The sequence below is a fragment of the Lithobates pipiens genome, unplaced genomic scaffold (assembly GCF_037356315.1).
Source record: "Lithobates pipiens isolate NorthernLeopardFrog02 unplaced genomic scaffold, aLitPip1_a1.2 Scaffold_16, whole genome shotgun sequence".
Taxonomy (NCBI): Eukaryota; Metazoa; Chordata; class Amphibia; order Anura; family Ranidae; genus Lithobates; species Lithobates pipiens.
This window is the reverse complement of record NW_027507748.1, coordinates 56,313,235-56,327,661: the sequence shown is the minus strand read 5'-3', so window position 1 is coordinate 56,327,661 and position 14,427 is coordinate 56,313,235.

The following is a 14,427-nucleotide window of genomic DNA, read 5'->3' as shown; positions in this document are numbered from 1 at the left end:
ATTTTTTTATTATGTGTTGTCGGGTTTTGGCACCTGAAAAATCCCATATTTTGTTTCTATGTTATGTAATTTTCAAACAAGGGATGAGGTGCTGATGATTCTCAGACATTTAGCATTTTCCTTTTTCAAGACAGGCTATGAAGGTTATCTCCCCATAGGGACACAGGCAGAAACCAAAAATAGAAGGTCCCAGTTTCTATCCTCACCCATTCTATCCAAAGCAACTGAACCGCCAGTAGTAAATGTTATTTAACTGTTATGTTAAGATTTTCATAAGAAGCTTTTAACTGTGCATTCTGTGGTTATTCCATATCCATGCTGTGAATTAATTGTAAAATTATACTTCCTATAAGAAAGCTTCTTTTTCTCGGGAGGGGTGACGGGGGGGATAAGTGTCTTCATGTTAAAGAATGCAGACATACATCATGTCTGCAAGTACAATAAAAAAAAGATCAAATGTAATATTTTCTTTCAACGTAGTGCTCAGAGATTTTCCATTCAGACAGCCTTGAAGACTGCCTCGGGCGCTGGCCAATTACTTCTGACAAATACCATTTGGTAGTGAGTGCAGAAAGGCAGTGTGAGCAGCGATAGATGGATGAAAGGAATTCTGTGTGTGTGTCACTGAGGAGTTACTGTCACTTGTGTTCATAAGACGGGATCTTCGCCTTTTGTCACTGGACAGTTTCATGTGAAGATGTAACAGAAATACTGTACATGACAAAAACTTTATACATATACTGCTTTTTTTATATAGACAAGAAAAATATGCCCATTACTTGAGCCTTGCATGGGAACAGTAGAATGGTTTCAAATCTAATCACTTTTCTCTAAGGGCCCTTTTACACAGGCCGACCGATCAGTTTTTCAGGCGGGGAGGGAGGGGGCTTCCAGATTCCGATAAGCCCCCTGCCCATAGACCCCTACAACCACTGGCCAGGGTTGTGGGGAAGAGGCCCTAGACACCCTTCAACACACCTGCCTAAAACTTTTGTCCATTACTGTAAATTATATGGTTCTCAGGCAGGCATCGCCTACACCCCAGAGGATCTCCACAGTCTCTTAGGCTTATAGTGTAATGTAACAAAAAAATTTAAATTGAAGCTCCACACCTCTACTAAGAACTCCAGATTATTCTGATAAAGTCAGGGGGGCAATACGTTTTGGGAGACTAAAAATACCTCCTTCTTCAGGGCTAGAAAAAACATCATGACACATCCATATCAATACAATATCCCCCCGTCAGGGTCAAAGTTAAAACCAAATACCCAAAATCCAACAGTATTGGATGTATAAAAATTAAAGCGGAGTTCCACCCAGAAGTGGAACTTCCACTTATTTGCTCCCCCCTATGGTGCCAAATATGGCACCTTTCACCTGTTTATGACAGGTCCCTGTCTCCATTTCTGGGAGATGGGGCTGTGGAGCCATCTCTAGGCAGTTTGGCCCCCTCCTCCTTTCTCTGCTGCCGATTCAATTAGAAAGCGCAGTGCATGCACAGTAGGGAACCCTTATGCCCCGTACACACGAGCGGACTTTTCAACATCCAAAGTCCGAAGGACCGAGTCCGTCAGACTATCCGATCGTGTGTGGGCTGCAACGGACTTTTGATTCGCCAAAGTCTGACGGACTTTAGAAATGAAGCATGCTTCAAATTTTCCCGACGGAACTCCGCCGGACCCGGTCCCCTTCGAAAACTCCGCTCGTGTGTATGCTACTCCGACGGACTAAAACCGACGCTAGGGCAGCTATTGGCTACTGGCTATGAACTTCCTTATTCGAGTCCAGTCGTACGTCATCACGTTCGAATCCGTCGGAGTTTAGTGTGATTGTGTGTGGCCAAGTCCGTTCGGCCGAAAAGTCTGTCAGAACTCCGTCGGAATTCCAGCAGAACTCCGACGGAACTCCTTTGGAAGTCTGTCGGACTTAAGTCCGCTCGTGTGTACGGGGCATTTAGTGGAGATGGAGGTGGCAACACCTAACAGCCGATCTAACGATCGACTAGGGTGCCAACATTGCAGGCTCCCTGGACAGGAAAGTGTCCATATAGTAAGAGTCAGCAGCTACAGTATTTGTAGCTGCTGACTTTAAAAAAAAAAATTCCCAGGCTGGAACTCTTTTTTAATGTCAGATATTTGAATAGATAATCAATATACAAGAACCTCAGATGATACAAAGGTGTGTCATAGGGCTGAAATCCCTGGAGGTGTCTGTAACATGGAACATTATTTGGCATTGCTGGAAGATTGGTCAAAGCAGTGGAGACCACAGTTCAATGTTTCTAAATGTTAAATGATGCATCTGGGGAAGAAGAATCCCCTGAGAGAAATGGTGAAAGGTCTGGGGGATAAAACATATTGAGAGTGACTTCAGGGATTTTAAGTGCTGGAGACCATTTTAAGTGCTGGAGACCCCCTGACATACCACATTTGGTATGTCATTTTTTGGGGGGTGGGGAGTGGGCACCCTGTTTTTCCAGCCACTCAGCTCCCACTTTCTGGTGCCGCGGCACCAGAAAGAAGATCACCTCTCCCCCTTCCCTCTCTGCAATCTTCTGGGACACGTCACAGGTCCCATAAGATTGCCCGGCAATTCGCACTGTGATTGAAACCTTTATATACATCCAAGGGGGCAAATACGGTTCAGGAAGGCAGTCTTTTCAATATGAAACCAAAATCAAGAGCACGGGGACATAACCTCAAACTAACTGGAGGAAAGTTCAAAACTAATTATAGAAAGTACAAAAAATGGAGGTGATTTCCCCGGGGGGGGTTTAATTGCAGAAATGGAGTCATATATTAGAAAAAAAATTTTTATTACAACACTTAATGACGTTACATCGGCATAACCATCGTTAAAAATATGAGCTCTGTGGAAGATTGGCATACATACAGAGAATACAAGGAGACAAAACTGTTGAACAGTGTACATTAAAACTTTACATGATCTGACACAGAAACCATATTGAGAGAGTCCCGGCGCATTTCGACCATATACAGTGTCGGTTTTCTTCAAGGGAAAACCATTATAGATTTCTAAAAGATACATTAGATGAATAGGTAATTGGAATCCCCTCCGTCAACAATGGGGTGAGCATTCGCAACGCCAAAGAAGGGAACCATAAGAAGCCACACTTCCCACCAAAACCAAATGAGGTGTCAGGGAGTGGGGGAGAGGATAAACTATAGAAAGTATTATTTTACTGAAAGGATAGTCGATGCTTAGAATAAACTTCCAGCAGAGGTAGTGAGCCAGTAAACAGTAAATGGTTTCAACAATGCTTGGGATAAACATAGATCTATATAGTCAGACAACAATGTTAATGAAAAAAAAAAAACAATAAAAAACACACACAAAAAAATGGGCAGACTCAGTGGACTACTTTGTCTTTTTCTGCTGTCACTTTTCTATGTTTCTATGTTTCTAAATGTGAGAATATGAATAGTAAAACAAAATAGAGCCAGAGTGGCTCCCTACCTCCACTTCTGGAGTCTTCCACCGGTGCTGTCCGATCCACCTTTTCTGAGTGTAGCCCCATATCAAGATGTGCGCTAGAGGGGCACATGTGTGGGCATCCTACGAGCCAGGCGGTGTGCATCCATAGACAAACACAGAGCACCCCCACCCCCTCCTCACTGGAGTTGCTTGACAACAGCAGGAGCCAATGGCTCCTTCCGGTGAAAGCAGGAAGAGAGACCAGCACTGCTGCAGACGGGCACAGCGGTGCATCAAGAGAGGTAAGTATGGAAAGTGGGAGCAGGTGGTACGTTTTTTACCTTATAGTCTTTATGGAGCTGCGCTAACAATGATTAGTGTTCATGATGAATCAAATACATATAAAAAATGAAATAAAGTAAAAAAAAAGTCTGTATGTGATGAAATAATAATGAGATGCGCCCATCCAAAAGCGGAAATGCTTGCTTACCAGCTCATATTGACCTCTCATTATAGGAGGTCAATCACACTTATGGCTTAACCTCCCTGGCAGTATGATTATGTCAGATTTTTGCGTTCAAAGCAGTACAATTGTTTTGCATAGAAATTTGGTGTTTTATATTGTAGGCCTGTAATTCTTAGCAATAACACACTTAAATCTGTCCAAACAAGAGTCTAGAAGACATCCTGGGTATGAAAAAGTTTGAATACAAAATCATAAATTCTAATATAATAAATAACTATAAATAATAAAAAAAATAATAATATAATAATAATAAAATTTATTTCCCCACAATTCACTATCACTCAATTCTGCAAGTGTTCTTATTTACTATCGCTGTTTTCTAGCTGGTCTAAAACCACTTTTGACGTAAAGGGACACGTTTTGGTTGCTATGGACAATCTCAAATTTCCAGGCAGAAATAACAGTGTATATAATATAAAACTGTATGCAGGGCATTGGACAGAAGGGATCTGAAATAATTTCATACAATAATATAATCTGTAAGATCACAGTGTACTGTATGTATTATGAATTTTCAATTTTTTGAATTTGCCACCAGGCTCCGCCCCTGTGCGTTGTGACGCTCACAGGGAACGGAGCCCAGCCATCGTATGTAGCCTGTATGACCCATCATATGTAGCCTCTGTGATTCCCCCCCCCGCTCGCTGGCTGACTGGCACACACTTACCCCATCCTGGTGGCGGGTGCCGACGGCGAGCTTGTTGGACATGCAGCAGGTGACGGCAGCCTGCTCCTGTGTCCTCCATAGCTCTCTGTCCTCCCGGTCTTCCGTTCCATTGTGCCTTCAGCCAATCAGGTAATAATAATAATAATAATAATAATAGATTTTATTTATAATGCACTTTACATCAAAGAGATCTCAAAGTGCTACAAGTTAAAATGAACAATTATACAATAAAACAAACATCTAAAAAGAACAAAAAGCTTTTCTAAAAAGAAATGTCTTAAGGCCTTTTTTAAAACATTCAGTAGATTGAGGTGGCAGTCTGGCAGATATTAGATCTGTGCCTCCTGATTGGCTGAGAGGCGGCTCATGTGTTAGCAAAGCAAATATTAATTTGCTTTGCTAACCCACCTGGGTGAACTGCAAGCGCAATGATTTGCGCTCGCAGTTCACCTTTTTAGAAGACTATTAGAGCCTATGGCTCAAATCAGGTGCATCAAATAACCCCCCTCCCCACCTCTATAATTCAGGCGCCCGGTGACAGAGAAGGGGCCGATTGCCTGAATAGGGGGTGTCTACAGCGGCCATGGATAGGTTCATGCAATGCATGAATCTATCTATTCTACACAGAGGGGGGTGGCTGGAGAGAGGGAGTGGCACCCGTGCCCCCTTATGGATGCACCAGCACTGCCATAGTTTGTAGACTCTATAACGTTTGCGTAAACCAATCAATATTTGCTTATTGGGATTTTTTTTTACCATAAATATGTAGCAGAATACATATTGGCCGAAATTGATGAAGAAATTTGATTTTCAAAAATGTTTTATTGGATGTGTTTTATAGCAGAAAGTAAAAAATATTTTATAGCGCAAAAAATAAGAAATGCAGGGGTGATAAAATACCACTAAAAGAAAGCTCTATTTGTAGGGAAAAAAGGACATACATTTTATTTGCCCATTTTATTTGGGCGCAGTATTACAGGATTGCGCAATTGTCAGCTAAAATAACGCAGTGCCGTATTGCAAAAAATGGCCTGGTCGTGAAGGGGGGAGGGGAGCTGAAGTGGTTAATGCAAGTAATGTATTTAGGTAAAAAACCTTTTGACTTTAGAACTACTTTAAGTTAATCAATTGGGTAAAAAAAAAAAAAGCAGTAATAATAAAAATAAATCGTTTTTAAAAAATAATAATATTGATAAATAATAATAAATAAAATAATACATGCTGATAGAAACCTGAACCTAATGAGAATATTTTATAGTATTTATAAAAATGAGTAAAATATATCCAAAAATGAGTGTGTATAAGTTGAGCGTCACCATAAGTTCTTTTTAACAACTTCTGCGTGCCACCTTAGTGCGTTACCTTTTCACCTTTACCCGTCAGCACCAAAACGCTCAACACCTTCTTAGGCCTACCAGGAAATGTGTCTGGGTGACATCACCCTCAAAGCCACACAGCCAGACTCACTTAAATACAGATTTAGAATTTCCTTTTTCTAGCTTACAGCGAGTGTAAAGGGTTTATTTTATTTTTTAAAGATTAAAATAACCTCGGTCATGTCTTGGTGTGCACTCAGCAAGCCTCCGGCACACACCTCTCGGTCGCACACCTCATCAGTCCGGCCGGCTGACAGGACTTCTGGGAGAGCGGCACCTGCGTGTGTAGTTGCTGTCATCTCATACCTCATTACATCTGCTGCCGTCTCTGACCGGCCCGCGATCACTGTGTGTATACAGCTGTAGGCGGCCCGTCTGGACATGTTTTAGCGCTGACAGTCCAAGTGTGATTTATGAAACCAGGTAAACTCTTATCCCTTTCACTGCTATTGTCTAAAGGAGACCACCCATTGTCTTCTTCTCTTCTCGTTGGAGAGCTAACACTCGCAGAAATTAGTGCTGTCACCTCAAGGCATCCACTAAAGCACCTTTGTTGTGATCTCAATTGATTGTTTGTGGCTTTGTGAGGTAAGAGGTACAGTACATTACAGGGCCTAAGGAGTTTAGTATGACGTTTTATCCTCCTTGGCGCTTTTGACCTCAGCGAACAAAGTTCATTTCTCGTAAGTGGGTGTCACCCTCGTATAGGATGAAGTTGAGGTCATTGGGTGTCTGATAGGCTGATAGGCCGAGAATGATTAAAAGACTAGTGAAATAAAAAAAATACTAACATTATTTGAGAGAGTGATGAACAGGTCTATATATACTAGTTTTCCACCTGTCCAGGATAAACCCAGACAGATTTTGAACCATGTGACACATTATTCAGACCGGGCTGTGGCTCCACAAATAACCAAGATAGTCACACACAAATCTGTTGTCATCTGGGAGCTACGGGCGGATGTCTGGGGGCAGCATCACCTTGGGGGTAATGATGTCAGCAGGAGCAGTTTGGCCACACCCACTGTTTGCTTCAGCATGCACAGCGTTCCTCATCACCACTCTCCTTGGGGCACCCATAGGTGCCCCAGGTCTTTTATAATCCTATAGTGTATTGCAGGGCTGGCCCTACAATGGGTTCATTGGACCCAGGTAGCACTTTGAGAGGAGCAGCAAATTGAACCATGGCCACATCTCCTTCTCTTCTATTTACCCAGCAAATTGACGACCAAGATTTTTTTTCCAGAAGTTTTGTGTGCCATGATGACAATTGCCCCCGTGCCATTTACACGGCCCCTATACTACCTTAGCCCACCCCTATACTGCCCTAGCCTGTCTATATACTACCCTAGCCTCTCTATATACTACCCCAGCCTGCCCCTATACTGCCCTAGCCTGTCTATATACTACCCTAGCCTCTCTATATACTACCCCAGCCTGCCCCTATACTGCCTTAGCCTGTCTATATACTACCCTAGCCTCTCTATATACTACCCCAGGCTGCCCCTATACTTACCTGGCCCATCCATATACTACCCTAGCCTCTCTACATACTACCCCAGCCTGCCCCTATACTGCCCTGGCCTGTCCATATACTACCCTAGCCTCTCTATATACTACAACAGCCTGCCCCTATAATGCCCTAGCCTGTCCATATACTCCCCTAGCTATATACTACCCTAGCCTGCCCCTAAACTGCCTTAGCCTGTCCATATACTACCCTAGCATTTCCATATACTCCCCTAGCCTGCCCCCTTTACTACTCTAGCCTGTCATTATACTACCCTAGCCTGTCTATATACTGCCCCAGCCTGCCCCTATACTGCCCTAGTCCACATACCATTGAACATAATAATGGTATTTCATATAATTTTGCATATAGACAAGGTGCTGTTGCATGTAAATCTGACTTCCTGATAAATTACATTTTAGTTTTAATTATCGTGATATAAAATGATGGATGTGGGGGCCTTTTGGTGGGCATTATTTTATTTTTTTGGGGGGGGGGCAACATTTCATTCTTGGACCCGGCAGCACAATGTCTCAGGCCAGCCCTGGTGAATTGACCCTGTGCCGTTAAAGTGTTCAGGATTTGCTTGAAGAAAAGGTGGCAACCCTATCTACTGTATATAGAAGATCCCTGCTGATGAATCACTTAAAAAGGTCCCAGGATCTGCTTCACAGGGTGAGTTATTGGTGGATTAACCAGTGTTGGAACAAACTGATGAGCATGGCCTATAAGGCCCCATTCACATGGGCATACCTATCTGTACACACGTGCGACGGGTGTTCTGTGCATCTGCGCACAGGCAGTTCTTCTCTACTGGGACACAGCAGATGAAACTGAGGCACCCTCTGGTTAAAATCTGACAGTCACGCGGGTCCAGGCTTATTTCTCCAAATGTAGACACTGTGTGGTCAGGGACTAGGGTTGCCACCTTTTCTTCAAGTCAAACCCAAACACTTTAGCAGCGCACAGCAATGCTTTTTTGTAATATAACCTATACATATATTTAGCGGGTGACATTTTGGACAAAGTGTCATTCATATGTAAATTTAGTTTTTGCCTCACAACAGTAGGGGTTCTGAGGGTTAATTATGTAGGTTAAATTTGACATCAGTTTGGCTGGGCTGTGTTGGAAGTTCTGCTTGGTCATGTGAACAGTGAAGTGAACATGACAGGCAAGAACCTGGCCTGGTTGGATGTTTTGGGTATCAGCCTTCTTGGAACCAATCAGTGGGTGTGCTGGGCCCCACTGAGGAGTCTGGGAGGGGGTACTTAAGAGGTTAAGGTCACGTGTTCGAGAGAGGAGTTTGTGAGACCCGTGTGGTCTGTTCTTGTTTCCAGGACCGGGGTAGCCCTGCGAGGGGTCCCGGTCACGGGGTGTTCGGCATCCCGCAACATGCTTCTATGGGTTACCCCCAACAGACCCGCCTGGTCTGGGGTAGGGATCCGTCTGTTCCCGAGTCTCGGAACCGGCTGGTCCAAGGAGCAGTAACTGAGGAAGGATTCAAGGTGTCCGGGTGCGCTCTCGGCTTGGAGAGGCACCACGGCAAATGACCGGGGGAGGACTCTTTGGATGAGGGCTGACAAGTGGCATCCTGAGAAGTGCCTGGTTACTGAGTTGGGAAGGACATTGACGAATCCACGTTTTTCTAGTACTATCAAGGAAACAGAGAACGTTCCAGGTACTGAGGAAAAAGGTTCCTGTTCACCTTCAGTTATAACTTGTCCACGTTCATAGAATTTTACAATTTCTGAGGATTGCTTCAAGTTTTGAGTCAACGTGCTGACTGCCATGATCTCTGGCTAGAGATTTGTTCAGCCTTGAAGTACCCGGCTGTGAGTGGCTACTCTCTGGGTGGTATTAGAGACTTTGTTATGTCTGCAGTTCAAAGTGCCTGAGTTCTTCACCCTTGCCCTCTGTTCCTATACGAGATAGTGTTGTTGGATGTTACCCCTGCAAAATAAAACCTTTCAAAAGGACTTTATTGGTGTCAGTGTCCAAGTTGTTGGGTATCAACCCTGGGAACCCCTAGACGTGGAAGAACAAGCCAAGCGGAGGTAACCAGCAAGCCCAATAAGTCAAGGCTGCCCTACAAAGGGTTATGGCTGCTACATATATTTTGCTATTAAATAACATTTCTAATCATATGAACTTAATAACAAGAGTCCCTCTTTACATCAGAGTCCACAGCATTCCCCTTTTACATCTGAGTTCCCTTTCACTGTAAGGGGGGACTCTGCAGACTCTGATGTAAGGGAGAACTCTGAGGACTCTAACATAAGGGATGTTCTGGAAACCCTGATTTAAGGGGAACACTGAGAACTCTGATGTAGGACTCTGAGGACGGCAGTACCGGGACAGGGTTGTCCAGTGTTCAGGGCAAGGATTTTAAATTGCATCCACCCTCCCCTTCTATATGCCGTAGAATGGGTGTACCACCCTGCATCTATTTTTTGCCCCTTTGCTTTTCTGCTCCCGGGGTAGCTGCCACTTCTGCCCACGCCTTGTCCTGGCCCTCTCTATGTTCTAGCGGTCTAGGTTGTATTGTCAAAGCTTATTTGAAAAACCTGAAGTTAGAAGCTGATTGGCTACCATGCACAGCTGCACCAGATTCTGTGTGCTCCAGTTTCAGTAACTCTCCCCCAGTATGTCTCTTCTGTGGTAAAGGACCAATGGTGGCCATACACACAAAGATTTTATATATGACCATTTTTTGAGCAATTTACTTTACAAATATGATCAGACGATCGGTGAAGCACCAATATACTGGTTAAAATCATTAGACGTGATCACGTCATTTCTTCAATCTTTAGAACGCCTTAACCAAATGCGATCCTATGTAACATGTTTCTATGTGGCATACTGTAATCTACAACTAAGGTACTTATATAAAAATGTACATGTGCACTAGTACTTTATTTTTGGTACTAATTAAGCAATACACATTTCCAGTTGTCATTCTTACATTTTTTTTTTTAACAAAAGATATTACTACGTATTACATATTTTAGGGTATATACAACATTGATATGTTACGTACAAATAAAAACAAAATATCGATAAAAATGTATACTGCGGAAGAGCAGCCCTTGTAGGCAAATCAACGCACTTGTACGTCGCTGCCTACTTCCGTGTTTAGGGACAACCCCCTGCCCAGCTCCCACTGTGATTGTACACAGTGGGAGCCTGTCAGCAAGTCCTGGCCAATGATTCATGGCCAGGACCTGCTGATCAGCTGTGTGCAATCACAGCCAAGACCTCTGTGTTGACATTGAACACAGAGCTCTGTATACAGGAAATAATCTCTGTGTTTCTCATCCCTGCGAAACAGTGATAAGAAACTTAGAGATCAACTCGTAAAAGCAGCATACTTCACACACATTGCACATAGTTAGGCACATGTTTAGCCCCTGGGTTGCCCTAGATGTTAACCCTTTCCCAGCCATTGTCATTAGCACAGTGACAGTATATTTTTTAGCCCTGATCACTGTATTACTGTCAATGGTGATGTCAGTGGCAGTTTGTCAGTTAGTGTCATATTGTCCGCTGCACTATCACAGTCCCATTATAAGTCGTTTATTGCCACCATTAGTAGTATAAAAAAAATGTAAAAATAAAAATTCCATTATACAGTATATACCAGGGATATGCAATTAGCGGACCTCCAGCTGTTGCAAAACTACAAGTCCCATCATGCCTCTGCCTCCAGATTTCATGCTTGTGGCTGTCAAAATCTTGCTATGCCTCATGGGATTTGCAGTTCTGAAACATCTGGAGGTCCACTAATTGCATATCCCTGCCTTAGAGTGTCATTCAAGAATCCAGACCACTTGGCAGGAGCCTGGCATGGAATCCCCTGTTGTAGTTCTGCAACAGCTGGAGGTCCGCTAATTGCATATCCCTGGTATATACCATACAGTAGTTTGTTGTTATACATTATAACTTTCACACAAACCAATCAGTATACACTTATTGGATTTTTCACTTTTAATCAAAAACATGTAGCAGAATAATTTTTGACCAAAATGTATGAAGAAATTATTTTTTTTTACTTTTTTTTATTGGATAAGTTTTATAGCAGAAAGTAAAAAATATTGTGTTTTTGCCGACCGGCTCCTGTACCTATAAGTCGGAACTTTAAAGATGGATATCTCGGTAACGGCAGCAGCTGCTGCCATAACTGAGGTATCCATCTTTTGAGCTGGCGGTCTTGTTTATGATAATGGTGGTCTCTGCAGCGGATTCGCCGTAAGATCATCATTATCGGCAGCGGGAGAGGGGCCACCCCCCTTCCCGCCGCTCTCTCGTGCCCTCCGGCGCTTACCGGAGCCGTCGGCAGTGGCCGAGGCGATCGGGAGCTATCCATCGCTGGGTATGGAGAAGAGTGAGGCTAAGAGGGCCTCCCACCAGTCTCCATACCATAGCATGGCGGAAGTGATGTCAAAACATCACTTCTACCCATACGTCTTAAAGGCACATTTTTTGTTGTCATTTTTTTCAAATGACAACATTTTTTTTTCTTTTATTGCATTTAGGTCCATATATGAGATCTGAGGACTTTTTGACCCCAGATCTCATATTTAAGAGAATCTGTCATGCTTTTTTCTATTACATGGGATGTTTACATTCCTTGTAATAGGAATAAAAGTGACCCAGTTTAATTTTTTTTTTTAAAAACAGTGTAAAAATAAATAAAATTAAATAAAATAAATAAGAAAAAAGGTTATTTTAAACCACCCGGTCCTGACAAGCTTGCGCGCAGAAGCGAACACATACGTGAGTAACGCCTGCATATGAAAATGCTGGTCAAACCACACATGTGAGGTATCACTCGTTTGTTAGAGCGAGAGCAATAATTCTAGCCCTAGACCTCCTCTGTAACTCAGAACATGCAATCTGTAGAATTTTTTAAATGTAGCCTATGGAGATTTTTAGGGGAAAAGTTTGACCCCATTCCACGAGTGGGCGCAATTTTGAAGCGTGACATGTTGGGTATCAATTTACTCGGTGTAACATTATCTTTCACAGTGTAAAATAAATTGGGCTAACTTTACTATTGTCTTAATTTTTTATTCAAAAAAGTGATTTTTTTTCCAAAAAAAGTGCGCTTGTAAGACCACTTCCCAAATACGGTGTGACAAAAAGTATTGCAATGACCGCCATTTTATTCTCTAGGGTGTTTAAAAAAAAGTATAAAGTTTGGGGGTTCTAAGTAATTTTCAAGCAAAAAAACGCGTGTTTTTAACTTGTAAACACCGATTCTGAAAAAGAGGCCTGGTCTTTAATTAAAAATGTTCGGTCTTTTTTCGTTAACCTCCCTGGCGGTATGATTATTTCGGATTTTAGGTGCTAAAAGCGGTACCATTATTTTGCATGAAAATTTGGCGTTTTATATTGTAGTCCTGCAATTCTTAGGAATAACTCACTTAAATCTGTCCAAACCAGAGTCTAGCAGACATCCCGGGTATAATAAAGTTTGAAAAATTAAATCATAAATTATAATATAATAAATAATTATAAATAATTGTACCAAATAATAATATAACAATAATAAAAATTATTCAATAATGTAATCACATCAAAAACACTGAAATTTGCTCAGTTGCAGAATTGTCGCTGTCATTACTTTTCAGTATTTGATGACGGATCTCCCCACAAATCGCTATCGCTCAATTCTGCAAGTGATTCTAATTTATTATCGCTGTTTTCTAGCTGGTCTAAAACCATTTTTGATGTAAAAGGACAGTTTTGGTTGCTATGGACAATCTCCAGTTTCCAGGCATAAAGAACAGTTTTTATTACATAAAACTGCATGCAGGACACTGGGCAGACCACTAGGGACAAAGGGGATGTGAAATATTTACATACAGCAATGTAATCTGTAAGATTACATTATACTGTATGTTTACTGTTTGTTTCACTTTTTGAATTTAGCGCCGATCTCCGTCCCCGTGCGTCGCACCGCTCGCAGGGAACGGAGATCGGCGATGTGATGCATCGAGCGAGACACGGCTCGCTCGTACAGCGGGGAGAAGGTAAGTAAACCTCCTCCTGGATCCAGCGATGCAGTCCCGAGTCTGGCTCGGGGATACCGCTTTTGGTATGAAAATTCCACCCCGAGCCAGACTCGGGAATACCGTCAGGGGGGTTAATATCGTAAAAAATAAAAAAACCCAGTGGTGATCAAAAACCAAAAGTACGCTCTAGTTGTGTAAACAAAATTATATAAATTTTATTTTGGGTACAGTGTTGCATGACCGCGCAATTTGCAGTTAAAATAACGCCCTGCCATATAGCAAAAAATGAGGATGGGGAAATATTCCAGAGCTAAAGTGGTTGCTAAACATTGTTTTCAAATTTAAACAATGCATAACTTTTGCTGCACCTACCCTAATATCTCTATTTCACTAAATGACTAACCATATAAATACACATAAAGATGTGCATTAATGCATAAACATAAAAATATTATAAGCATAAAAAATGAAAATACATGCTGCACAATTAATCATAAATCTTTCTGCGTGAATAATCAAGTCTTCTAAAAAAAGTTTTCTTCTATGACGTGCCCTCCTATTTCCTCCAAAGTCTACCTCTTGGGGTTTATTTACTAAAGGCAAATAGCCTGTACATTTTGCAGTTGCCCCAGAGCTAAGTGAAGGTGGTGAAGCTTCACTTTGTAAAGAATAACCTATCAGGTACAAGGTAAATTTAAAAAAAAAACAGCATTTTTGCCTGCAGATGATTGGATGATGAAAATCAGCAGCATAGCTCCCAACTGTCCCTGATTTGGAGCAATGTCCCTCTGTCCCTCTTTCCTCCTCATTTGTCCCTCATTTTGGTCTGATCTACATATATGTATATAAAATGTATTTTTTATCTATCAAAAAGTGTTTTTCTGTACAATTCTCCTCT